This window comes from Mustela nivalis (assembly GCF_964662115.1).
Source record: "Mustela nivalis genome assembly, chromosome: 19".
Classification (NCBI taxonomy): Eukaryota; Metazoa; Chordata; class Mammalia; order Carnivora; family Mustelidae; genus Mustela; species Mustela nivalis.
In genome coordinates, this window is record NC_139038.1 from 23,163,980 (window position 1) to 23,191,592 (window position 27,613).

The following is a 27,613-nucleotide window of genomic DNA, read 5'->3' on the forward strand; positions in this document are numbered from 1 at the left end:
TACCTGTTTTTTTTTTTTTTTTAAGACTATTTACTTATTTAGAGACAGAGACAGAGAGAGAAAGAGAGAGAGAGCTAGTGCACATGTGCAAGTCGGGGAAGGGCACAGGGAGAGGGAGACAAAATCTCAAGTAGATTCCATGCTGAGCTTGGAGCCCAATGCAGGGGTTGATCTCATAATCCTGATATCATGGCCAAAGCCAAAATCAAAAGTTAGACCTTAACCAACTGAGCCAACCAGATGACCCGAAGGGTACCCCTCTATGTGGCATCTAAAAAAAAAAAAAAAAACCAAACTTGTAAAAACAGAGTAAAGTGGTAGTTACCAGGGCTTGGGGTGGAGAAATGGGAGAGGTGTTGTCAAAGGCACATAGTGTAGCTGACGGATAAATAAGTCCCAAGACCTAATACACAGTACGGTGATTACAGACAACAATGATATCAGAAACATTAAACTTTCCGAGAGACTAGATCGTAAATATTCCCAACACCAGAAGAAATAAGAATTATGTAACAGTACAATGACACCTGAACCCTAACCCATAACCCTAACCTGGAAACGGAACGCGAACCCAAACCCTAACCTCAAATCCTAAACCTGAACCCTAACCCTAATCCTAACCCTAATCCTAAACCTAACACTAACTCCTAACCCTGACCTGGACCCTGACCCTAACCCTAACCCTACCCTGACCATAACTCTGACCCTAACACTGACCCTGATCCTGTACCTGACCCTGACCCTAAACCTAACCCTGACCCTGAGCCAAGTGTGTGCACCAGCCTCCTGGGAGAGCGGGTATGGAACGTATGCAGAGGTCCTACCCCTAAAGGCATCCCTAGAAGGAGAAGCCAGAACACCTCCAATGTGCAGACGGGGAGACTGGGGAGGCCCTGAGAGCCACTGGGTGTGTCCGGGCTCACAGTCCTGGTCAGGAGCAGGAGCCCGGTCTGAACCCAGCTCTGTGCCCTCCCAGCAGGGACAACAGCTGCACCCAGGCCTCCCAGGAGCTGTGGGGAGGCTGTCTGGGGGTCACTGTATGGACAGGGCATGGGGTAAAGGGTGAGCCTTGAGCAGCTGGGGGAGGGCGCCCTCAGGGAGCTCTGTGGGAAGAGGAAGTCAGTTAAGGAGCCCCCAGACAGTGGTGACCTCACTTCCCTGACGACAGAGCCCAACAGAATTGGAACCCACATATCCAGGCACCCACATTCCCAGAAAACCCCCCTGCCCAGCTCATTTCTGTGCAGATCCTGAAGGAAGCAACATGTTCTTGTGCTGCCTACCGAAGCGCAAGGATGCAGGCAGAGGAGAGCCCGCCCACCAAACACATCCCCTCACTGGGCAGGTCGTGTCAGGCTTCCCTGACGCCTCCGGCCCTTTGGCAAAAAGAATCAAAAGGTGACACCAGGAGGCTCAGAGTCAGACAGCCCCACACCTTCTGATCGACTCGTGTAGGCCTAGGTCTCCTCCGTGTGTGTGTGTGTGTGTGTGTGTGTGTGTGTAAAGAGAGCTCATTGGGGGTGGAGCTCCCCAAGCAGGAGCAGGCTGATGAGGGGTCAGATGCCTGGTGGGCAGGTCATGTTCACACCCCAGGTTAACGCTGGTTAGGTGGGACGGGGTGTGGGGGCTGCACCCTTCTGCCCAGGGTTTATCCTGAGACCCTGCAGGGACGGGTCACTGACCCAGGTGCGGGGCTGTGCACGCACAGGTCTGCGTGGGATCTGGGAGAAGCAGGGGCACTGGGCAGGAGGATGGAGGGAATGGCCAGGCAGGGCTCTGAGGCCTCTTGCACACTCCCCATCTCTGCCTTGGCAGGCCACGGATTAACTAGGAAGGAGGCAGGAAGACACGTACTCTTCCCTGACCCGAGTCCCCGGTCCTGGGAAGGCCTCCGGTACCTCCCAGACCACTGCCCACGGTACTCCATTGGACTGCGGTCCTGGACGCGGAGCCCACAGAGGCCAAGTCCGAGGGTGAGAAGTCTCGGATGGGGAGCCTGTGGCTGTGTGGGGATGGGTCGGTGCTGGGCCCCACAGGGAGAAGCCCCCGCAGGCTGATGTGGGGCCAGGAGCCATGACTTGGCTCAGAGCACCCAGGGGGTGGACTGCAGTCGGGGAGACATCCTGGTGAGGGTTCCTTCGTGTCTGCGGCTTATCTGGGAGGCCCTGGGCTGTGTGCCCTGTCTCTGCAAAGCCACAGGGAGAGGCAGGCCCACGGGTGACCTTCTCTTCTTTCACAGCTACTCCAGTGGAGGAACTAGACCCACTCCCAACTTCAGCAACTCCGGAGGGGGAGATGGTGTCTGGAATCACTTCAGGAGGAGACCGGGAGCCGACAGGTGCCCGGGTGCCTGCCCACGGAGATGCTGATGCTGTCCAGGGAGAGCTTGCTCCTGCCCCCACCCCTGCTTCTGCCTCTCCCCCTTCCCCTGCCCCTGCCAGAGCGACTCCCACTTCCCCTGCCCCTGCCAGTGCTCCTGTTCTGGCCCCTGACCCAGATCCTCCCTTGGTCTCAGCCCTTCCCCGACCCCTCCCTGTGCCCTGTTCCTGCCCCAGACCCAGCTCCTGCCCTTGACCCTGCCCCGGCCATCACCCCTGCACTTGCCCCAGCTCCTGCCCCTGCCCCTTCCCCTGCCCCTATCCCTTCTCCTTTCTCTGACAGAGCCACTGCCCCTGCACCTGCCCCAGACCCAGGTCCTACCCCTGTTCCTGCCCCTTCCCTTGCCCCTTCCCATGCCCATGCCAGGACAACCTCCCCTTTCCCCTGCCTGTGCCCCTGTTCCTACCCCAGACCCAGCTCCTGCCCTTGACCCTGCACCAGCCATCACCCCTGCACTTGCCCCAGTTCCTGCTCCTGCCCCTTCCTCTGCCCCTGCGTCTGCCCCTGTCCTTTCTCCTTTCCCTGCCAAGGCCACTGCCCCTGCACCTGCCCCAGACCCAGGTCGTACCCCTGTTCTTGCCCCTGCCCCTGCCCCTGTCAGGACAGCCTCCACTTTCCCTGCCTGCGCCCCTGTTCCTGCCCCAGACCCAACCCCTGCCACTGCTTCTTCCCCTTCAACTGCCACCATCCCTTCTCCTGGCCCTGCCAGGACCACTATCCCTTCCCCTGCCCCTGCCTAGGCCCCTGTTCCCGCCCCAGACCCAGTCCCTATCAGTTGCTCCTGCTCCTTTCCCTGCCCTTGCCTGTGCTCCTATTCCTGCCTCTGACCCAGCTCCTGCTCTGGAGCCTGCACTGGCCACTACTGCTGACCCTGTCCCCGCCTCTAGCCCAACCCCTGCCCCTAAACCTGCTCCTGTGGGGCTCCCAGACCTGCATCCAGAGCCCACAGCTCTGCGGGGAGATCTCCCCATAAAAATACTGTCAGTTCCATCCCCTGACCCCGACATCCCCCCGGAATGTTTCATCCCCTCCCCTTGTGTTTTCCTCTCCTGTATGGAGTCACCGTTCTAGTCGCCGTCCATCTCCTGTATGCTGTGTATTATTTATTTTAAATAAAAGTTCTTTTCCCTTGAACACTTCATGAGCATGAAGTGCATTCCCAACGCTGTGCCACCACACCACAGAACACTGTTGCAGGATATCTCCTTCCCCAAAGGAGACCCTGAGCCCAAGCCCTCCTGCCCATTGCTCCCCCAGCCTGGCCCCTCGCAACCCCTAAGCTGCTTTCTCTTTCTGTTCCTGCATGTGTTCTGGAGGTTTCTGGAAGTGGAATCCCTCAATAGGTGCCTTTGTGTCTGTACCTATTTTCAAAGGGCACTTGTTTTGGGTTTTGTTTTGTTTTGTTTTTGTTTCCTCTCTCTGACATAGAATTTCCCTTATTGGATGTTGAGACACCCAATGGATTACAAAGGAGATGTCATCCTAGGGACCTCTTAGGAATTCTGGGCACAATCTCGGGGCTAAGGCCCCTGTTCCTACTGGGACACCACAGTCAGTCCCCAGACAGGACACGGCTGTTTCCTCCTGTGGCCCACACAGAAACCAGGGAAATGCAGAAAGCTGCAAGACACACCGCAGGGGGCAAAAGCATCGCTCACAACCCTAGGCCAGAGAAAGGTTTCCCATGGGTCTGCTACCATCCATGCTCTAAGTCAATGGGTCCCACAGGGACAGAGACTAAACACGTGCAAGTTTAAGGGGGAGGAGAGGCACACATGGAGTATGTGTCAGGAGATGCAGGAGCTCCCGGGGAAGGACTCAGGCAAAGGAAACCCTGGGAGGCAGTGCTGGTCACCCTCGGACTGGCAGGTGTCTGGTCTGGGGACCAGCAGCCCTGGGGAGAATGTGAGGAAGCAGAGGTCCAATGCACGTCCCCTGGAGAGAAGGGGGACAGGCACCCCGGTCTGGGACAACAGTGAGCAGCACCCATCCCAGGCCACAGGTGCACCTATCACCTAGCAGGGCTCAGCCTGGGACTCACCCCCGGAAACTCTGGCTCAGTTGGTCACAGATGTGTTTTCAGTCGTATTTGGCACAGCAGTGGGGGAGACAGCAGGGAATGGAACAGTGTTCATGCCCAAGGAGATGGACAGGATCCTCATCCCAGTCCTCATGACACAATGTCCTGGGGTTACTTTCTCAGTGTTGTCTGGGGCACAGGATCACGGCAGCCCCTCTGAGACCTGACTCCTGCCACCCTGCTCCTGGGGACTTCCTAATAGTTTAAGGAGGAGGTGGAGAGGATCCCAGATAACAAAGGGCCAAGGGAGAAGAGAAATCCTGCCCTTCCGTGACTATCTATCTGTGTGTCACCCAGTCCTGGAAGCACACAAATGGCTCAGCTGATCTTCCCTGGGCCAAGTGTAGCTGCAGGTCACTATACTGAAAGGCAAAAAAATCCGTGCTTTCTTCTGCTTTATGCAATAGATGCCAGTGGACTGCTCCTGGCAGTGCTTTCTCTCCACTTTCTCCTCCTTCATCTGTAAGATGGAGAAACGGTCTTACTAGTCAGAGAAGGCCGGTTGATACTCCAGCCTCAGTGGAGAAAGGCGCAGACATTCCCTATTCCTTTTCTTTCCTCCCTGGGCCTCCAATGTGGCCAGCTCCCAGGCAGAAGTCCGAACCAGCATCCAAGCCCTGTCCCAGCTTTGCCCGCACGCAGTGCAGAAGACCACTCCACCCTTCCCGTCCAGGCCCTACTCCGTGACCCACACCTCCTCCCCTGCCCACCTCTTGCCCTCCCAACGGTCCTTTCACTCTTACTCACAGCACATAGAAACACTTTGTTCAGACCTCCTGTGGGAAAGCAGAGATGAGTGAGTCCATCTAGTTACTCAGAAAACATTACACCCGAGGGTGATGGGAGGACAAAATGAGACTGACTACATGAGACGTGGAGACACTCAGTAAGTGGTGCCCATTTCCCCTGCACAGGACTTAGCACAAGTGTCACCTTGGGAAACATTGATCCCATTATGTGCTTCACGTCTGTCACCCCTGCCAGATTTTGAGCCCAATGACAGTAGGAACCATCTCGGTCTGTGTGTCATTGTTCCCGAGTCCACACCAGCGTAGGGCTCAAGAAACTGCAGAGCTTGAACAAGTGACTAAAATGAGGACACTAGGTCCTACGTCCAGGAACTGTGGCAGCAGCAGAAGAGACCAGACGCAGGGGAGGGTATTGTGTGCCGCTGAAGGCCATGAAAACAAGTGCCCCTGACACACAGCTACCAAGAGAGTCTGTGGTACCATATCCTATTCTTCCTGTTGGTTCCTGCAGTTGTTTCATGGTTCCATTTAAACAGGTGGGGAAACAGTCTGGAGGACACTCAAGGAGCCACAGTGAAAAAGAGGTAGAGATGGATTTTGACCTCAGGTCTGTGGCTTTTAACCCTCGGCTACCTCCAGTATACCAACAACATCCTTGTTACTCCGAGTGTGAACCAGCAGCATCTGTCATCACCTGAAAATTGTAAAATGTGGCTTCCTAGGACCCACTTAGATCCACTGAGTCAGAGCTGCATTGCCACACAGCCTCTGGGGGACTATGGGTACTCTGACATTTGAGAAGCAGCGGTCTGTGTAGCTCTCCCTCCCGTGAAGGAGGCTTGCTTCCGGCAGAGGCAGTGTGGCAGCCTGTCTCTCAAGCTGTGCCCGGCCACCCCTCCCCTCTCCCTGTGTATATGACACTCCTCACAAGGAAGTTGTTGGCAGCTGTGTGTCAGGGGCACTTTACTTCTTCCCCTTCTCACCTTTAGTTTCTTCACCTAAAATTAAAGTGGGAATGGGAATGACAGTATCTATCACATAGGGTGGTGATGAATCTTCGTGAAAACGTGGGATTCACATACAGTGAATATGTGAGAAGATATGGGATATATCCTTGCTCCCCTCTTTGCCTTTCCACCCTTTAAACCCCATCAAACATATCCCAGCAGGTCAGCATTTGTTATGATTTGAGGGGCAGACAGGCTGGAAGGAAGGAAGGGCTGACTTTTAGAGGTAAGAGAAGTTGGAAGCTAATCCATAGTCTATATCTAACCATGACCTACTCCATGGAAAAGGGGGGATTTGCTTCTCCTTCTCCCCCTAGTGGACTGAAACCAAAGATCATGAGCATCAACCATATTTGTCCTGGATGCCCGGAAAGAGCTCAGCTCCCTCTTTCCTGGGATCAGTGGCTGCTGTGATTAATGATCCCTGCTGGGAAATTCAGCTGTGCCATTATCAGTGAGAAGGGTCACCAAATCCCAGAAAGCTCCCGAGCAAGTTCCATATGGGCTATGCCCCCATGGAGACCCTTGAACTATTCCTGGAAATGAAACTGGACCATTTCCTTACACCACACACAAAAATAGACTCAAAATAGATGAAGGACCTCAATGTGAGAAAGGAATCCATCAAAATCCTTGAGGAAAATGCAGGCAGCAACCTTTTCAACCTCAGCTGCAGCAACTTCTTCCTAGGAACATCGCCAAAGGTAAGGGAAGCAAGGGCAAAAATGAACTATTGGGATTTCATCAAGATCAAAAGCTTTTGCACAGCCAAGGAAACAATCAACAAAACCAAAATACAACTGACAGAATGGAAGAAGATATTTGCAAATGACATATCAGGTAAAGGGCTAGTATACAAAGTCTATAAAGAGCTTAGCAAAGAACTCCCAAAGAACAAATAATCGAATCAAGAAACAGGCAGAGAAAATAACAGACATTTCTGCAAAGACGACATGTCTGCCAACAGACACATGAAAAACTGCTCCATATCACTTGGCATAAGGGAAATACAAATCAAAAGCATAATGAGATACCACCTCACATCAGTCAGAATGGCTAAAATTACAAGTCAGGAAATCACAGATGCTGGCGAGGATGGAGAGAAAGGGGAACCCTCCTACACTGTTGGTGGGAATGCAAGCTGGTGTAGTCACTCTGGAAAACAGCATGGATGTTCCTCAAAAAGTTGAAAATAGAACTACCCTATGACCCAGCAATTGCACTACCGGGTATTTACCTTAAGGATACAAATGCAGTGATCGGGAGGGGCACGTGCACCTGAATGTTTATAGCAGCAATATCCACAGTAGCCAAACTATGGAAAGAACCTAGATATCTGTCAACAGATGAATGGACAAAGAAGGTGTGGTGTATATATATACAATGGAATACTACGTAGCCATCAAAAGAAATGAAATCTTGCCATTTGCGACAATGTGGATGGAACTAAAGGGTATTATGCTTTGCAAAATAAATCAATCAGAGAAAGACAACTCTCATATGATCTTGATATGAGGAAGTAGAGATGCAATGTGGGGGTTTTGGGGGGTAGGGAAGGAATAAATGAAACAAGATGGGATCGGGAGGGAGACAAACCATAAGAGACTCTTAATCTCACAAAACAAACTGAGGGTGGCGGGAGGAGGGGGGTAGGGAGAAGGTGGTGGGGTTATGGACATTGGGGAGGGTATGTGTTATGGTGACTGCTGTGAAGTGTGTAAACCTGGTGATCACAGACCTGTACCCCTGGGGCTAATAATACATTATATGTTAAAAAAATAAAAAAATAAACTGTGGTCTCAAGAGGGATAGAGGTTAAGTACAAGAAAAACAGAAGCCATGAGATTCTCTTTCTCTCAAATATTTTATATATATATATATATATATGCATGCATATATATACATACTATATACACTCTGTAAATTTTAGTTGCTAGATATATAAATGACATATATTTTTATATATCTATTTCTTCTCATTCCTCTCTCTCCTCTCACAGTCTGTCAAATCAGATATTCCCTATACATCAACTTCACCCTTTTCTTGTGTAAGTCAGAATTCTTGCTTCACAGAAACTGATCATGACTGAATTAAACAGAAAAAGAACTTATTGAAGGGCTATTAGGAAGCCCAAAGAACAAGACAAAAAATGAACAAAAAAAGCAACAGGCATAAAGTGAAGCTAGACAGTCAGACACCACCAACATCCCACTGCAGACTGATCCCGGGAAGGACGCCACTGCTGCCGCTCCTGCGAACCCACCGTCTCAGCTTGTCCAGCCTCCCCACCTGCTGGCACCAGGAACCACGTGAACAGACTCTACATCGCCCGTAGCAAGCTTGTGAGCTTTTGTTATGAAAATTTACAATAGTATATAATATATACACATACTACACACACACACACACAAACGATATAAACATACAGATAGATACAAATACACACACACCCAAGTAGAGAGAATGGTATAAGGAACTCCCATCACTAACTTAAATAATTCTCAACTCATGGCCCATCGCCACAACCCCCATAACATTTTGAAGCAAATATCTTCATCCTATCATTTGACCCACAGCTACTTCAACACTTGTCTCCAGAACACGGTTTCACAACCTTGGCATTCCCTACATCTTGGGTCCCATCATTCTTTGCTGAGGGCACTGTACTGAGCATAGTATGATGCTTAGCATCACCCCTGGTCTCCATACACGACATGAGGGTAGCCTCTTCCTCACTCCTGCTTCTGACCACCGGATATGTCCTAGACGTTGCCAAACATCTCCTAGGGAGCAAAACTGCCCTTGCTGGACACACACATAGATATACCCACAAAGCTATCATCACTCTTTAAACATTTCAAAATAATTTCTCAATGTCATGACATGTCAGGTTAGAGTTCAAATTTATCTGATTATCTCATTAATATTTTGACTCTATGCATTTGTTAAATCCTGAGTGAGAATAAGACCCATACCTTGTGATTGGTTAACAGGTCTCTCAAGCCTCTTTTAATTACAGGCCTCACTTTCTCCCTTCTCTTTCTTTAGCCCCTGCAATTTATTTTCCTAAGACATCAGGTCCTGTAAGGGTGCCTGGGTGGCTCAGTTTGGCTAAGTGTCTGACTCTTGATATCAGCTCAGGTCCTGATCTCAGGGTCCTGGGATCCAGCCTCTTGTTGGGCTCCCTGCTCATCGGGGAGCCTGCTTCTCCCTCTCCCTCTGCTGTTCCCCCTGCTTATGCTCTCTGGCTTGCTGTCTGTTAAATACACAAAATTTATACACAAAAGAAAAAACAATCCATAACTTTCTGACAAGAGCTAAGAGTGTAACACATTACATCAAACATGCAGATCACGATATCCCAGAACCTGAAGGACAGAGCCCTGCTAAGTGTCATCAAACATTAATTCATGGGGTCTCCCAATCTCACTGCATGTTTTTTTAGATGACGGAAAGACCAGTGCCAAAAAAGCTTTGATTAAATGCGTCCAGATGGCAAACATGCTTGGTCCTTGTACCCTGGGGCCTATCGCAGACAGCTCTGACTCAGTGAGTCTAGAGTAGGACACAAGGATCTGTTTTTTCTTTAAAAAAGCCCCATAGGCTGGGTGCCAGGGTGGCTCAGTGAGGCAAACACCTGCCTTTAGCTCAGCTCATGATCCTGGAGTACCTAGAATGAGCCCCGCATCAGGCTCCCCTCTCAGCAGAGACTCGGTTTCTCCCTCTAGTCCTCTCCCCAGCTCCTGTTCTGTTTCTCACTCTGTCCCTCAAATAAACAAATGAATATCTTAAAAAAAAAAAAAGTCCCAAGCTTTGCTGGTTTGCACTTTGGGTTGAATACAACTATTTAGTCTCTGCAATTCCAAACCCAAACTTCCCCTACAATGTTTAGGCTGCCCACACAGGAAGGCACTGGAAACTGAGAGAAAAGAAAAGAGAAATTATAAAAACTATCCCATAGAGAGTCAAGAAAAGCCAAGCTCTAGCTATACTACTTCTGTCCTTATTCTGTGTCTGAATTACTCTATAGTCTATTTACTTTAAATGAGCAAGTTTGCACAAACTTTTACCAACAAATATTAAATAAATCAATTTATCAGATTTTACATACACCTAGCTAGGATACGGTATTGAAAAGCATTTTATTTCCCTCTCATCATTTCAATGGCACTTCGGATTCTCTTGGCAAATAACTGTCAATATGAGAAAAATTGTTTCTAATTCAACAGTGTGACACATGTGACAACAGCACCTGAAAGCTGGAGAAGAAATGAAGTTCAGTGGAATCATTTAAGTTCACAAATGTCACCACAGACTGCCTCCAGGTCTTCAAAACTTATGTATGTATGTATTTCTTTTTTTATATATATATTTTAGATTTTATTTATTTATCTGACAGAGAGAGATCACAAGTAGGTGGAGAGGCAGACAGAGAGAGAAGGTGAAGTAGGCTCCTGCAGAGTATCCGATGCAGGCCTCAGTATCAGGACCCTGGGATCATGACCTGAGCCAAAGGCAGAGGCTTTAACCCACTGAGCCAACCAGGTGTCCCTATTTATTTCTTGAGACAACCACCACTGAAACCTACTACATGTCAGACATGGCTCTCAGTGTTTTATTAATGTTAAATATCATTTCATTTTTACAATCATCTATGAAGTGGGATTATTATCATCCCCATTTCGCACATCAGGAAACTGAGACATACAATGGTTTAGTAACACGGCTCATAAGAAGCGGAGCTAGGATCAGCCTGGGTCTGGACCCCATGTTATAAATCACTATGATTAGTCTCCAAGAACCTACAAAAAGTCCAAGTCTTCACCCCAAACCTTGGTTTTTCCCACCCTATAGTCCCCACCTGCCCCGAGTTTCAAGGACATTCTCTCAATTCCTCTAATAGTTCACACTCCTTCCCTGCTCTAACTGAACACCCTCCCACATCCGCCTTTATTTCTCAGCCTTCTGGTCTCAGCTTAAACGTTACTCAGTAAATTACAAACTCTAATGCACCCTGTATTTCTCAGCCCTCAATGCAAAACAGTAATGAATTTCACGGGTCATTTCCTTCCTGTCCTTTCCAACCAGGGGGTGAGTCCCTCACACATCCTGTCAGTCCTATTTATCATGTGTTCCCAATCACCGAACATCCATGAACCATCCAAAAGGAAGGTCATTCCCCCTACACATCCATACACACACACACACACACACACACACATCCCAGATTGGCCTAGTCTCAGGTGCACAATGGGGATCCTGACAACCCCTAGTGGAATGTAACTATTGAAGAGAACTTCTCCCCCAACAACACTACACTGACTCCCTTCACATCGGTCTTCTAGCAGGACTTGAGCCCCAAAAAGGTGAAACCCCACCTGCCTGCTTCAGGCCGCATTCCCACTCCCGCTCTCCCCAGGCCCGGCGCACAGCACAGGTGAGATAATCAGCCGCTCTATACACGAAGCCCGGCTCCGGGCTCTTCACAGGTGTGAAACGAGGGGCGCACGAGCCGACAACTACCTTTTGCAAACTGGTGTACTCCTGAGACACAGGCCCGCCTCCCAGCGAGGCCCCAGCCCCCCGGGGACACGGGGCCCTGACACCATGCCCTACCGGTACCGCTGCGCAGAGAAGCATCTTCCCAAGGGCTGCTCACTCCCTCGTCCTCTGCGGCGACCTTGAGGAGGAAGTACAGGAGGTGAAAGAGGACGTCTTCAGACAGTGGCCATGGGCCTGGAGGTTCTGAGGTGCTGCGCCCACTGGGGCAAGGTAGCGGGATCTGGAGACACCAGGCAAGAAGCAAGCCTCACAGAAGGCTGCAAAATGCGAGTTGGTTCCCCCGCGCTCAGCTGAGGCATCTCAGTGACCCGCCCACGTCAGCTATCCTAACAACCGTCCCGCTCATTGGTGCCTCTGCCCACCCGCTGATTGGACAATTTCCCCACTCTCTTGGCCTTCAGAAAGCATCATTGGCTAGCTCTTTGGGCCCCGCCCACACAACCCTGGGCACACACTTTCTCTCCTTTCCCATTCCCACCTGGTAGGACCTTGGTTAAACCTTCTTCCTTCTCAGCTGCTGCTGTTTTCTGAGATTGGCCTGAGTTCATCACAAGCTACAGATGGCTGTAGTCAGCACAAAGCCCAGCTTTTTCCCATGGAATTGCTTTAGCACCCTTTTCAAAATGCAGTTGGGCATATTTGTGGGCAATATTTCTGGGTTCTTTGTTCTGTCCCATGTGTCTGTCCTGCAAATACCACACAGTCTTCCTTATTATAATTACTAATAAGTTCTGAAACTCTGTAGACTGTGTCCCCCCATTAGTATTATTTTCAAAATTGTTTTTGAAACTGCTCTAATTCCCTTGTCTTTCTACATACACTTTAGAATATTTTTCTCATCTCTACAAAAACAAACAAAGCTGACAGGATTTTAATAGGAATGGCATTAAATCTCTCTGTCAATCTGGGAAGAATTGACATCTTTACGATGCTTAGTCTTCCAAATCACGAACATGATGTATCTCTCCATTTATTTATATCTTTGATTTCCTTTATCAGTGCTAAATAGCTTTCAGCATGCGGATCCTGGACATGCACTGTTAGATTTATACCAAAGTAGTTTCTTTGTACCAGTAATTGGGAATGTATGTTTGATTGTGGTCCACATATTCATTGCTACGTATATCAGTACAACTTACCTTTACGTGTTTATTCTGTATACTGTTTCATTGTGAAATTCCATTACTGGTTCTCAGAAGAATTACTTTGTCATACCCTCTTGTGGCATAAAGCCTAAAATTAAGATTCCATAGTAAGGGCTGTCCTGACACCTGGAAAATCAAGGAGGGACTCAAATGGCATCATGCATGTTCTCCTCTCCCTCTTCCCTCACAGGGGAGGTCTCTTAACCAAACACTCTTCTCATCATAGGGACTAGATATAATGCCTATTGGTTTTGGGGAACAGCATTCAGTTCCCTAGAAGCCCACTGAATTCTTCAAGCCAGCCACTCACACCCTCCCATGGGAACCAGGACTTGCCACACCCTTTTGTTTCAACCAAGTCTTGCCTTCCAAGGCCCTGCTGGTTCTCTCTGTTCGTAATTGCAATCTCTGTGCAGCCCTGCACAGTGTGTGGTATCTTCCTCCCCTTAAGTGTGAGTATATGTGACTATTAAACTCTTGTCAATCACACGTTTCAGGTGTCAGGGGATTCCCACAAGTCGAACAGGAATCTCTCTCGCATCAGAGACCTGAGGAGAAGGTGATTAAAACAAGTGGCATCACAAACAGGGTGTCCCCATGTTAAATGAGGACACAGGATCTGCTTAATCTGCTCCCTTGCTAGCTAACTGGCTTCAGAGGTGACAATCACGATCTGAGAGGGAACTGGCCATCGCTGGCCAGCTTGTGTTTTGGCTCATGTTCTGTTATCTCACATGGAGGTTGCCATCCATTTCCAAACTAATGTCCCATCCTTGCCAAAAGGTGAGAATGAATGAGAATTGTCTGTATCTAGGAGGGAGGTGTCACCTATGTGACCTGCATGTGTCCTGTATTGGTCTCCAAGGCTCCTCCCTGAAGTCGGAAACCACAGGACATGCTGACTGGTGTGCTTGAGTTCCAGGGACTGGGTGTTGGGCCAGTGCTTGGGGCTGACTTGCAGATCATAAGGGGGGAAAGTGCACCCCAAGCACAGTCTTGGGGGTGACCTTCTGTGTTGTGGGTGGAAAGGAGGGGGGCCCCAACCCCAGGGAAATGTAAGAATGGCTCCCTGGCTGCCCCCTCAGTCACTGTGGTTCAGGCAATGGGAGTGGCCTTGCTCGGCTCCTGAGCTGCTGCTACTCTCTCTGTTACCATGTGTCTTCCTGAGCCCTCAGGGCTTTGAGGTGCGCATCCATGACAGCGCAGGGCCCATGAGCTGATGAAAAACAGAAAAGTGGAGGCTGGGGGTGTTTGGTGTTCCACTTCTCTCCCATTTCTAAACCCCTCCCCAGCACACTTGCCTTTCTCATGTTGTTGCTCCTCAGCTCGTCAATAGACTCCTCTTGTGAGGCAGGGGCTTGAGGCTCTGACTCTGGCCATGGACGAAATGATTTTGCTGTCTGTGGACTCCAACACTGGGGGGATGGACTGGCATTCCCACAGGAAGAGGACAGCCATCTGTGGGCTGAACAATCCAGCTCCCTTTACCCATAAACATCCAGAACGTGTGCACCATGTGTGATTAGATGGGGATGGAAACAAAAACTCATGACTTTATGTGGCTAGACATGAAAATCTATCCTGAGGGAATCTGTAGAGTGGGAAAGGGGGGCAGGGGAAACAGTCCCCCCTGAGAGAAGGTAGGGCTGTAGCAGAAGATGGTTTTGCTTCATCCAAGACTAGGCTGTGGTTCCTGTGCTCTTCCACTGACCACTCCATTGCCTAAACCTGTTTGGCACAAGATCCTGATCCTCAGGGTTATGGGGGAAACATACGGGGGACCCCTGTGGCACAGTGAGGGGATCAGTTCCCACCTTGACTTCCGCCAGGAGACTGGAAACCATACAACCATTGCCACGACAGAAGCTCCAAGGCTGATGATGCTGATTTGAGACTCTCTGGAAGAAAAATCCGAGGAAGAGGAACAGGGTAAAAAGACGCCCCACACCTATATCCACGAAGACACAAACCTAAGCAAAGGAGGAGAGGAAGAGAGAAATCTGAATACAGGAGGCTGAAACCTCCACCCCCCCCCCCCCACCAATTGACTAATTCAACATAGGTTCAAAATTCGACCCAATTGTAAATCCAAAATTTACAAGGGCACCTGGGTAGCTCACATGGTTAGTCGTCTGACTTCAGCTCGGATCTTGATCCCGAGATCCTGGGATAGAGCCCCATGTCAAGCTCCCTGCTGGGCAAGGAGACAGTCTGCTTCTCCCTCTACCTCCCTCTTCTCATTTAGGACAACCAACACCTGTTCGCTTTTCAAGACACACTCTTGCAATTAGCGCTGAAGTCGTTCCACATGCCTGTTCTGGCTGTAAGAAGCCGGAGAGATTCTGCTGGAAAGACCCTCAGTCTCCACATCCTTTTGCTGGTGATCCGAGTGAGTTTCCCGATCTCCTCTTTGGAGAGTCGATCCACCTGCTCAGTCAGTCAGATGTTCTGTTCAGTGAGAAGCTTCATCTCCAGTTCCTTGGACTAATCTTTGAATTTCGGCTTTAGATGGATCACGATCTTCACTTCCGTTCTCTCTGGGGAGAGGCTGGCTTGCTCTCCCTTCCTCATCCTCACAGGGTTCTCTTGGAATTTGTGGACTTTTGTTAGGCAACTGGGCTTTCATCTCTTGTAGCATGACTTGCAAATTCCAAATCGCCTCGTCTTTGCTGCAAGGAGCTGAGCGCGTTCAGTGTTCATCTCCTGCTGCTAGTGTTGAAGATGGTCTACCTTCTCCTTCTGTTCCTGTAAGGACTGAAGCAGTGCTCTCTTCTCCTGCTGCTGGTTGTGAATGATCTTCTGTGTTCTTTTATTTCCTCCTCCAGATGATCTTTTAACTCGTTGAGCTGAAAGACCTCACACTCTATTTCTACAATCTCGTCTAGGATTTTAGGGTCAACCACAGGGACAGGGTGACTCTGTTGTGGTAGGCGCTCCAGGCCTTTGTCCACATGAGGATGTTCATCTGTCACGGATGGGAGATGCATGTTTTTGTCCTCCAAGGATGGCTGTAAAATGTCATTGCTTCTTAAGATTCTGGTCAACTTACCAAATTCCTTCTGAAGCTCTGGCCTTTCTCTAAGCTCTTTAATGTACACGTCTTGCTCTCTGGTGCATTGTGTCAATTGCTTCTGCTCCACCAAAGCAAAGGACAGCAGTTCCTTCATTCCTTGATGGTTGGCTTCTGTGTGCTCAATCCTCTTTTGCAGGTGTAGTATTTCCAGGTCTTTCTCTTGGCCAAGTTGAATGAAATGCTCATGCCCTACCGGTGACAATTCTTTGAGAATTTGCTCAGACTTGTTTGTTTCTTCCAACAGCTTCTTTTCGGCCCGACACAATTTTGCCACTAACCGTCCTTTCTCTATTTTTAAAGCCCTCACAGCAATGTTGTTTTCCAGAGAATCCTTGTTGTTGCGCAGAATAGATTCCTCCAGCTGATGTTTTACATCTTGGAGCTCCCAAACCAACTTTTGCTTTTCTGCTCAGAGATCCGAAGCAATGTTGTTCAAACTGTTGTTCAGCTGCTGCATTTGTGTAAGTTGTTGCTTCAACCTTCTGAGCTCAGTTTCCCTTTCCTGAAGTAAGTCATCTTTCACATTCCCGACAGTCTTGGTTTTGCAGGTCTTCCATCCATCGTTGATAGTTTACTAGTTGTTTGCAGTGCCGGTCAGTGAGGTCTGCTAGCTTCTGCTGCTGGACGTTTTGCAACACCGCCCCTTCCAGCTCATGTTCGTCCATCTCCTGCATCCGCCGCTGCTCTAGGTCCCTGATGTGGCCCTTCAGTTCCACACTGCTTCTGAGTCGATGGTATTTGGTCCCTGGGTGGAACACTGGCACATCTTCTTCCAATGAGTCACTTCAGCCTCCAGTGTTTCGATCTCATGGAGGAGTCTATTGATCGGTGTCTGGGCTGAGATGACATCAGCCAAATCCATGGTGTCCCCAGGGAAAGTCCCTTTCCCCAGCAGATGTCTGTTAATATCAGAGATATCCCTGGTCAGAGAGGTCTCATTGCTGTCCACAGCCTCTAGGGAATGACCTAGGCCAGAGCCCAGGCCAACAGCCCAGGAAAACATCAGATGGTCATACAACTGCTCTTGTCCATGGTGCAAAAGCATCCATCCCAGTTGGACTACCCCGCCAAGTGTCCCAGAACCCCTGCCTGCCAGAGGCTAAGAATCAAAAGCCAACAGGCATTTCCAGGCAACACCTGTGCGCCCCCCCCCCTTGTGTGTACTCCTGCATGCCCATGGGCCACTGCTGGTCAGGTAGCTCTAAACAGCCAAGGCCTTCTAGCCACGCCACTCATCCCCAGGACTTCTACACACCGCTCATCCCCAGGACTTCTACACCAGGCCTGGGTCCCTTGCCATCCTTCCCCTGCTTTGTTGGCTGTCCTGGGTGGGCCCTGGAGCATGCTCCTGCCTGACTGTTCCCAGGTGCCTGCCCCCAGAAAATGTACCTGGCTCTCGACTTCCCCTTAAGTGAGATCACAGTACACAAAGTCCTGTGGCATGCGCTTTCGACGCAATAGTATTTTTCAATGAGGTGAAATGTACACAGTCACATGCATCCATCCAGCTAGGAGAGAGGCTCCTAAGTGCATTTCACAGATGTCTACACCCACACAGAGAACGGCCCTCATGGAGACTTTGGGTATTTCCAGCCTCCAGAGGCTCCAGTGTGCCCCATCCCTCCTTGCCCCATTAGTCCTGAGAAGAAACCTGTGCCTGCGCCTTGATTTGGCGTTTCACTGGCCACCGTTTGTGCTTGCCTCCGTGGACTCCCATGGCTGTGCGCCAGGGGTTGCTCAGGTTGGTGGATGTACCTGGTCCGCGGGTCCTCTGCTCTGCACAGAGTGGCCCAGGTGTGGGTTGGCAGAGGCCCGAGTCCCCCCCGAAGTCCTGGCCTGGCACTAGTCCACCGGTTATGGTTAGGAAGCATCCCCCCAGCTGTTTTGCCAGAGCCCTGCCAGCCCCAGCCACCAGCAATTCTACTGCATGAAGCAGGCAGCCAACCAGACCAGCCAACTGGTCTGAAGTTGGCAGACCAGCCAACCAATGGGCAGAGGAATGTGCCCATTCGGGCCCACTGCGATTGCGCCGGTTGGGTATAGGAGGGCTGGCTGCTCTCCTGGTGGTGTGCTCCCGTCCCCTGCCACCACCAGACACCAGGCACAGGGGGTTCTGGCCCGGGACCGTGCCTTGCCACAGACTGGAGGCCAGATCAGGGTGCCACCAGAGTCCCATAGGAGCCACTTGGTGGGTGGGCCTTCTGAGACACCCCCTGGGCGGGTCCCCACCATCTTATGTCCTGGCCCCGCCCAGCATCGCCCTGGGGGGACTGCACCTGAGCCTTCCCCTGCCCTCCCCTGGGGTTTGCCCTGGGCCAAAACTCCAGTCATGGATGTGCTGGAGGCCTGGTGGTCGCTGGGCTCTGGGGGCGGTGTTCTCTGCCTTTCAAGGGCCGCCCCGCCTCTGCAGACCCTGCCTCCACATGCCTGAGGGCAGGAAATAATTAAGGGGCGATCAGAGTCCACAGGATCCGCTTCAGGAGTTTCTGGCGTCCAAGGAGGGACTGTAGAGGTGCTGCCTCCAAACCCGGGCACCTGTGGACCAAACTGTCCAAGTTCTTGACATGGAGAAATTGGCAACTGGGAGGAAAGAATGGTGGAGACGCCTCAGCTGACTTTTATTTTATTTTTTTAAGAGCTTTTTAAAAAGCCTTTCTCCCTTTGGGTTTGGAAGCAGATCTTTCTCCAGGTTTCTTTGGTTTTGCTTTAATGCCTGACAGGAAATATTATCCATTATGAAATGACAGCAGAGACCAGGGTTTGTAGACCGGCTGTTGGAAGGGGAACGACTGGTGGTTTTGAGAGCTCCTGGAGGTGATGGTCATGTGCCCAGTTATCTGGGGCACAGCTTTCAAGGTCTTTTAGGGCTGTTGGCTGTACTGGGCCTACTGACTGTTTATTCTGGGATAAGTTACCAAAGGTGAGTTTTCCACAGCTTCTGCTTTTTTTCTTTCCCCCAACACCTGGGTCAAAGGAGGAGTGTGGTTTGGCAAAAGCACATGTGGCAGTTCTTTTGGTGTGTGTGTACCAAAATGCTTTTCCTTCCCCTCCCATTTTCTAAACTTGCTTTTGAGGGTTTGGGGTCCCTCCCCCAGAACTTTTTTCTTAGTAGCTTTGTTTTGTTTTTTAATTTGGTTGCTACCCCACCCTATGATCTTACTGTGCATTGATCCTGTTTCCAGAGTTGATGCCTGTCCCCTAAAGCCTAGTGGTGCCTACTTTTCCATCATTTCTAGGAAATGACAGAAGTAATGCCAAGTGGCAGGTAGACAGGGGAGCAGTGATAGAGTTTTGGAATGTAAGTAACATTTGGCAGGGTGAGGTCCAGATCTGATGACGAGAAAGAATTCTTGAGACCTCTTTGGTGCAAAACAGTGGTTTTATTAAAGCACAGGGACAGGATCCGTGGGCAGAAATAGCTGCATCAGGGTTGTGGGGGGCAACTGATACACACTTGGAAGGTAGGGGAGGTGAGGAAAGGAAAGGGAAGGGTTTCAAAAGCACTTTCCTATGCTAAAGAGGACCTACATGATACTGGAGACCTTGCCATGGTCAAGTGAGGTGGTCTTACCTTCCAGCAAGGAATGAACATGAAGATGGTTGGAAGTTTCCTGGACGAAGGTCACACAGGTCCCACCGAGGCATGGGGACGGGTGAGTGCAGGGTGTCAGCTTCTGCCTTGACCTCAACTAGCCTTCTGCTCCCTCATCAGGTGTGGGGACTAATGTTTCAATGGAGAATATGTAAATGAATTCTAAGATAATTCCTTGGGAGTCTTAGTAACATGTCTTGTGAAATCAATATTCGGTGAGGGTCAAGACAGATTTGTCACATTGTCGTTCTGGCCTGTTTATACACCATATCAGGAAAGGGGTGTTTGCTCTTTTGGCACAAAGTTCTGAGGCTATTATTTATTCTCCTTATTTATTTGGCAGAGCGAGAACACAAGCTCTGGGAGAGGAGGATGCAGGCTTCCCACCGAGCAGGCAGCTTGACCTTGGGCCCCTCTCCCAGGACCCTGGGATCATGACCTGAGCTGGAGGCAAACACTGAACCAATTGAGCTATCCAGGCGCCCCTGTTCTGAGCCTTTTCAAGCTCCCAGGCCAGTCAGGCTCTCCTTGGCCCCAGCTTCCTCTGCAACAGCTTCTCTCTTCACACTTCCATTTTGGCCATGGATGCCCTGCTTTTAGATTCTAGAGCAGGCTGAGGATTCCTACCTGTTCACCCCTCCATGGAATATTCTGGAGCTCCTTTCACCACACCAGCCCTGTAGCTGCCGCCTACTCATTCTTCAGCTTTCCGGGCAAATGTCTCTGCTTCTAAAAGGCCTTCGCTGATGCTACTGATGCTCCAACAGAGACTGGAGGATCCATCCTGGGAACTTTCATAACTCCACACAGCACCCGGTTTTCTATGATGCAGTGGCCTATTTACTTGTTCTTGTTCTCCAGTAAACGAAAGGCCTTGAGAGAGCCCTTGTCATCTTTCTCCAGCACCTGCTGTGGTGCCTTGGGTAGAAACTCCATAAACATTGTCAACTCAAGGGTAAATCTAGTTCTTACCAGATCAGCCTGGCAGGGTGAGCCCAAGTATGAGAAAATGACAACTGGATAGAGTCAAGGGGGACTCTGCGCTGACCTTTGACTGTGTTTCTTTATTGCTCGATGCCAGCAGAGGTCAAGGAGACTACTGAGCTATGAAGGGTGTGGTTGCTATGATCCCAACATCTAAACGCTTTTCCTGGGGGACATTCTGTAATCCCGCCACTCCAAGCTGATGTGGTCATCCATCTCCCTCACCCGATGCTGTTCTGTCCCTGACGGTGTTCTTCAGTTTCCAGACTGCAGCTGAGTCTGAGCTCCTCAGTCTCTGCAATGAAGACTGGGACAAGTTCTTCCACTGTGTCACTTCCGCCTTCAGTGTTAGGATCATGTTTGGAGGGTCTGTTGATTTTTGCTGTACCCAGATGACATCAGCAAAGTCCAGCACATCTCTGGAGAAACTGAAGGTGTGGCCCGCTCCCAGGATCCTGGAAGCCTACTTTATTTTATTTTTTTTAATTAAATTTATTCATTTTCAGCATAACAGTATTCATTATTTTTTCACCACACCCAGTGCTCCATGCAATCTGTGCCCTCTATAATACCCACCACCTGGTACCCCAACCTCCCACCCCCCCGCCACTTCAAACCCCTCAGATTGTTTTTCAGAGTCCATAGGAAACCTACTTTAACATATAAAACTTACTTTGGAAATTTCCTTTTTCTCTAGCCCCCAAGATACATGTTGGCAATCATCCCTCAAGCATAAGGCCCATTGATTTAGGCCTGAATGGTCTCATGACTAAGGCTTTATTAGACCATAATAAATGAACTTTGCCAACAACAGCTAGCCCCTCATGGTCCTGAAAACCTTTCTTCCAGAATTCCTTGGAGACTTACACTATCCCCAACCCCCTCAAACTTGAAAGTATAGAATAGGCCACTCTTCATGACCACTTGGCAGCCCTTTTTGCCTATAGGTCCTGTCCCCGGTTTTTAATAAAATCACCTTTTTGCGGCACCAGAGACAGCTCAAGAATTCTTCCTTGGTCGTGAGCTCTGGACACTATGATGGCAAAATCAGAAACTCTAAGGTGCAGGACCAGAAAATGTGCCTAAAGAAGATACAAACACACAGTTCAAAAACAAGCAAGAAAACACTAAGAAAAAATCTTCCCCAAACAGGCTGATGAGGGACTTTGATCAAAGACTATATCTTTATGTTCTAAAGGATTCCCAGCAATTGAAAAGAAAATAAAACTGCAACATTTCTGATGAACATTTACAATGAAATTCAGCAAACCAGTAAAAGGAAGGAAGGATACTCCATCTCATTAGTACAAAGTTCTTTAAAGTTTTAAATTAATAGGTTTGGCAGTTTGGCAGAATTTTTAAAATGAAAACAGCCAGTGTTAGGGTGTACAGAAAGGGAGCCCTCATCTACTCTCGTGAAAATACAAATCAGTAAAGAGGGTCTCAAGGAATGGCTTGGCAGTTGCTATTAATATTCACAAGGGACAATTACTTGAGCCAGCCAATTCCTGCAAAAATGCACATTTACCTGTGCTTTCTACAACACTGCTTAACAGAACACCATAAAACACGCAGCTATCTAAAGGGCCATTGGTACTGAATACATTAAGTAAAATGGAATTTCCATGCCAAGGAGAACTAGAAAGCCATCGGAAATGAGGAGGCAGACCTATCTATGACGACACAAAGATAGTCACGGGTCACTAGAATGCAGAAAGAGCGAGCTAACTACAAAGCAGGATGTATAAATGATTCACTTTATTAAAAGGACACCTGAATTTACTGATTTAGAGAAATACAGATTCATTTATTCAACAGATATACACTGAACTCCAACCTATGTATTCATTCAATGTGTATATATAGTCTCTCAACAAAAATGTATGGGACCCTCTATGTGCCAGGCACTGGATTATCTTTCTTGTGTGTTTTCTCATGTGTGATATTTATCTGTCTCTAGGTGTGCTATTCATCCACAAGAGAAAACACCCTGAACACTGCTTTTCTTGGTGGGGGGAGACATTATGGAGCGTGTTTACTTTCTACTTCATACATTCCTGTATGATGAATCAAAGCTAATGCAAGGTGGTAGCTCTTTCATTATTGGTAATCATCTTGACCCAAGTAGTCACCTAATATGCAGAGAATTGTGACAGCCACAGTGTGGAGAAAACAGCTAGGCCAGGAAATGGCAAAGCCTGCAGAGGATCTACTTACAATTCACAGAAGGGAAACAAAGGATGGGGGAGTTGTTCTTTTCTGGGGGAGTTTCTTCACTAGGAGCATGAGTATGGCACTGTGGTTGCACAGAGGCCCGTCTGGTTGTCTGATGTTTCCTGTGTCATCTGTGTCCACCAACCACAAAGGACATCCTCTCTGGGCATGTCTCCTGACAGCAATTATTAAGAAGTCCCTTGAACTACTCCATCAGACACAGACCGAAAATGACGGAACATTCTGGAAGAGGTTTCCCTAGGTTCGAAAGGCTTAGAGGTGAGCAGAGTGTTGCGAGCTCACCAAGCTTGATCCTCCTCTGCAGATACACAGTCTCAGATGCCAGGCGGCAACTAAAAAGCATATTTACTGTAACAGAATCTTCTATTTGGAAATGGTGAAAACCCGGTTTTTATAGGATATAGTAGAATAGCCTCATACTAGAAAACTATTTCCAGATGTTGAGAATTAGACATCTTTGAAGGAAACGCTGAAAAGTTTTAGGTTAACTAAGAATTTAACTAACTAAGAATGTTTAGAGCAGATGAGGACATAACTTCTGCTAGGATGCCCCACAACACCCTTCCAGAATGTTACTCCCATGATAGGAAAGGTTAAGGAGAGTCTAAAATTCCAAGACAATGAGAATGATTGCAAGCAAATGAGGGACAGCATATACTCCTACACCTTGTGTTGGACTTCTTACTTTATTACAAGGAGCTTTCCCTTGAGGCATCTGGGTGGCTAAGTCGAGTGAGCGGCCAACTCTTGATTTCGGTTCAGGTCATGATCTCAGGGTCATGGGATTGAGTCATGAGTTGAGTTCAGTCTCAGTGGGGAGTCTGCTTCTGGATTCTCTGTTTCCTTTTGCCTCTGCCCCTCCTTGCTCATTCTCCCTCCCTCCCTCTCAAATAAATAAATAGATCTTTTTAAAAAAAAGAAAAGAGTTTTCCCAGGCATCAGATACTTGACCCTCAGAAGAATTGTAAATGAGGGGTCACTGTGGAGGGAAAGCAATCCAGAGGCTCACCTGGAGCCTCTAAGGAATAGACATCTTCTTTCTGGGCTTTGGCAAAGGAGCAAAATGGCTGCAGCACGTGACACACTTTTGCTTCTGGGATCCCTAAGCCCATCTGACACTCTATTCATCAGGAGCTGGCGTGTCACAGGAGGTGTGGAGGATACGCAGGATGAGGCCTTGCTCCTGGACAGGAGCCAGGGACAGCTGTGAGGAAGGACAGCCCTTGAATTCAAAGGGGATCCCGCAGGGCTGACTGCAGCACAGGCTGCCCAAGGTAACACCCATCCCCTGCGTCCTTAATCCATGGGTGGTGTGGAAATAGAAGTTAGGAGACACAGAGAAGCCAAGATTCCTTAAAGGGTTTCGCTACACTATGATTCTTTATCTGTGATGGTATTGGCTTTCCTGGGCCCTACTGCTGCTCACTGCCAGAAGGTGGGAGCCTGTCCCTATAGTCTTTGGCCTGAGATCATACAGAATGATCTCCCACTGTGGTGGAAGCAGAAAGCCTGTGACCTGCTGCTAAGCCTCTACTGGTGCAGCCGGGGGACCATCCAGTGTGGAAGGTGCATGAGACCATGAGACTGGCAGACAAAATTTGCTCCACACTGTCTAGAAGCACAGAGCTCTCAATTCAGGGATTAGCAAACTTGCTGCAAATGACCAGAAAGTATTTTAGTCCTTGCAGATCAGATGGCCTCTCCTCTACTCAACTCCCCTGTCATGCTGGCAAAACAGCCATAGAGAAGACTTAAGTAAATGGGAGTGGCTGTGTTGCAATAAAACTTTATTTACAAAGACAGGTGGGTAGGTGAAATTTGGCCCTTTCAGCCTGGGCTCCAAAGTCCAAACAGGCATTCTTTTTTTTTTTTCTTCCCCCCATGGAGACTAGAGTTTTTAAAAAACCCTTTGGACCAATTCAAAACACCTCCTCTAAATCTTTCCTACCCTGTGCTATTTGCCTTCCCCAACTACATGACACGAAGGACAACACAAACCTCAGGACCAATTTGAAAGGGTGTGGGGCCTAGAGGAGGCATTCCTCCAGTGGCTTCTGCTCACACGCACACATTCCGTCCCTGCATTCTGCTCCAGCTCCTTCCACCACACCATGGTCACTGAGGGAGAGACGCACCACCGACTGACGGACCACAAAGACCCCCCTGAGCAAGCACAAGGCTCTGGACAGAGAACAGGGAAGCAACCTGGACTTGCGGGACCTGCAGTCTATTCGCTCCTGGCTCTGCCACTGTCCAGACCCGTCTGTTTCCCTTGAGAGAAGTTATACCTGTTAAAAAGAGCAGTTGAGGGATCAAATCAGGGAATAGCTACAAAAGGCCTTTGTATCATATCACTATCACCAGCCTTGCATGTCTGTAAACTGTACTGAAGACACTGTCATGATGACAATAAAATCTTTGTGATCGTCAATACGGCAGACATAGGGGTTCTGGGGCTCACAATCCCACTGGCGGGGTCTTCCACATGTGCAGAGGACACATCTACAAGTGTTCTTTATCAGAAGCCCTGTTTGTAACAGCAAAGGAGGAGAAGCCGGGGACCCATCCTTCACCAGGGACCCGGTGACATCAAGTAAGTGTCTAAAGGTGGCAGCAGGCACAAGCAGCTGGGGACAGGGGCATGAGAAAGGCAGTCACTGTATTCCTTCTGAATATATTTTTAACATTTTGAACCAGGTGGGCACCTTCACAAATAAAACATTTACCTTTAATCTCCAGAATGTGGTCTCCATTGTAATCCCAAGATTTAGAATTTGACAATGACATTCTGCCTCCTGTAGAAATGCCTTTATCAGCTGACTGACGACATGGACTCGACCAAAATATCCTGAGAGAGAGAGACACAGAGACAAACTATCCCTCAGTGAGGTTGGAAAGCATCCCAGCAGAGCCCACCTTAGCAGAAGAGCAAATGAGGATTCTGCTACTTTTCATTCGGTTCAGTGTTTTATCTGTGGACTCATGGGAGAAATCAGGACTTTCACCTTCTCTCTCTCTCTCTTTTTAACTTTTAAAGCTGATGGAACCAAAGTAAGTACAATCTATTCAATGATTTAATGGTGGAATTAAAGATCTTAGGAATAAAATGTCCCTTGTGGCACCTGGGTGGATCAGTCAGGTAAGCATCTGCCTTTGGCTTAGGTCAGGATCTCAGGGTCCAGGGATCAAGCCCCGCATCGGGCTCCCTGCTCAGCTGAGAGCCTGCTTTTCCCTCTCCCTTTGGTCCTTCCACTCATGCTCTCCCTTTCCAATAAATAAATAAATAAATAAAATCTTTCAAAAATAAAATAAAATGTCCCATGATTGTACTTAGGAAAGACAAGTGTTTTACATCAAAGCATCAGATCTTAATGTTCCTCTTTGAAATATGCTTTTTTTGTGGCCAGGTACCAACTACTTAGGACTCAGCTTAACTTCAAAATGCGAGATCATTACGAAATAATATTTTGTGGTCAGAATATGGGGCAGATAAATGTCCAAGAAAATGAAATAAAACAAAATAAAATAAAGCTATATTTCTTACCATGTTCCCTTCATCTCCATCCTGTGTGGGTAATTGCCTCTATGCTTATAAATTGACCTCACAGATCAATTGCGGGAGAGGAAGGCATGAGCAAAATTGCCCCCAAAATGGATTTATTCAGCTCCAGAGTGGGGAGCTTGTGCAAAGGCAATGGGAAATAAAAGAGTGGAATAGGAAGATAAAATCTGTGTTCTAAAGTCCTGTTGCTTAAAGCAGTAACAGTTCTTAACTCTCTTAAGACCGAAATTTGAGGGGCACCTGGGTGGCTCAGTGGGATAAGTTGCTGCCTTTGGCTCAGGTCATGATCTCGGGGTCCTGGGATCAAGTCCCACATCGGGCTCTCTGCTCAGCAGGGAGCCTGCTTCCTCCTCTCTCTCTCTCTGCCTGCCTCTCTGCCTACTTGTGATCTCTCTCTGTCAAATAAAGAAAAAAAAAAAAGACCGAAATTTGAGTAGCATTTAGAAACATACTGCAATGTGATACAGGAGTTCTATGTGTATTGATTCTCCTAATAAACAATTTGAGCTTGTACTTTACAGGTTACCTTGAATTTTATGTTTCTAGGAAATCATTTTTATCATATGTTATAGAATATCATCCACAACAGACTGGATATTGAAACAAAAACTTTAAAGATGCTCACCACACCCTATTTGGGAAGCCCTTTCTCTGTGTGCTGCAGCCTGGACATGCCAGCCCAGCAGAGGAAGAAGGCAGGCAGGCCGCTGACATGCTGCCTGGGGCACCCAGCTCCCCAGGGCTCCAAGGTGGGTCCCTGCCTCTGGTTAGGAAAGCTGCCTCAGGCGCCCAGGAGGGAGGCTTCAGTCCTCTTAGGCAGGCCTGGCCCCATCTTCCTAAAGCCTGGGTTCACCCTCAGCTCAAGGTAAGATCCATGTCCTTATAGTCAGGGACCACCACTTTAAACGTTCTTTGCATTTCTTACAGAATCTACCCACAAGCTCCATCTTTAGGGCCAGGATTCCCTGCATGCCCAAGGACTGGGATCATTTGGCTAATTTCTCAATCTGATTGAGATTGAGATGAATCAATCGCAATCTCAAATCCTGTCTCAAATCCTTTCACTGCCTTGATAGAAAGGACTTGCAGAGCCTAATAGTGCTACTATCACTTTAATAAGGCCAAAAAGGTGATTTCTTACTTGGACAGTTCACAGTAAAAGATACTAGAAATGGCTCTTAAACATATAAAGTCATTCTTAACTTTAGCCCCAAAATAAGAGGAATAAAATAAAATAAATTTAC

General features: G+C 48.6%; 2 long non-coding RNA genes across 2 annotated transcripts in view; both read right to left on the reverse strand.

Moving 5' to 3' along the window:
- LOC309855014 overlaps positions 1–12,118 on the reverse strand; it is a 57,044-nt gene extending 44,926 nt beyond the window's left edge. Inside the window, exon 1 of the long non-coding RNA XR_014306564.1 lies at positions 11,839–12,118. This is a non-coding gene — a long non-coding RNA (uncharacterized lncRNA). The remainder of the gene's footprint in view (positions 1–11,838) is intronic.
- Positions 12,119–19,916: 7,798 nt separating this feature from the next.
- On the reverse strand, positions 19,917–21,704 carry LOC309855019. The gene is made up of 2 exons (XR_014306569.1): positions 21,549–21,704; positions 19,917–21,000 (listed from the first exon to the last, which is right to left on the reverse strand). It is a non-coding gene; the product is annotated as an uncharacterized lncRNA (long non-coding RNA).
- Between the last annotated feature and the right edge of the window lie 5,909 nt (positions 21,705–27,613).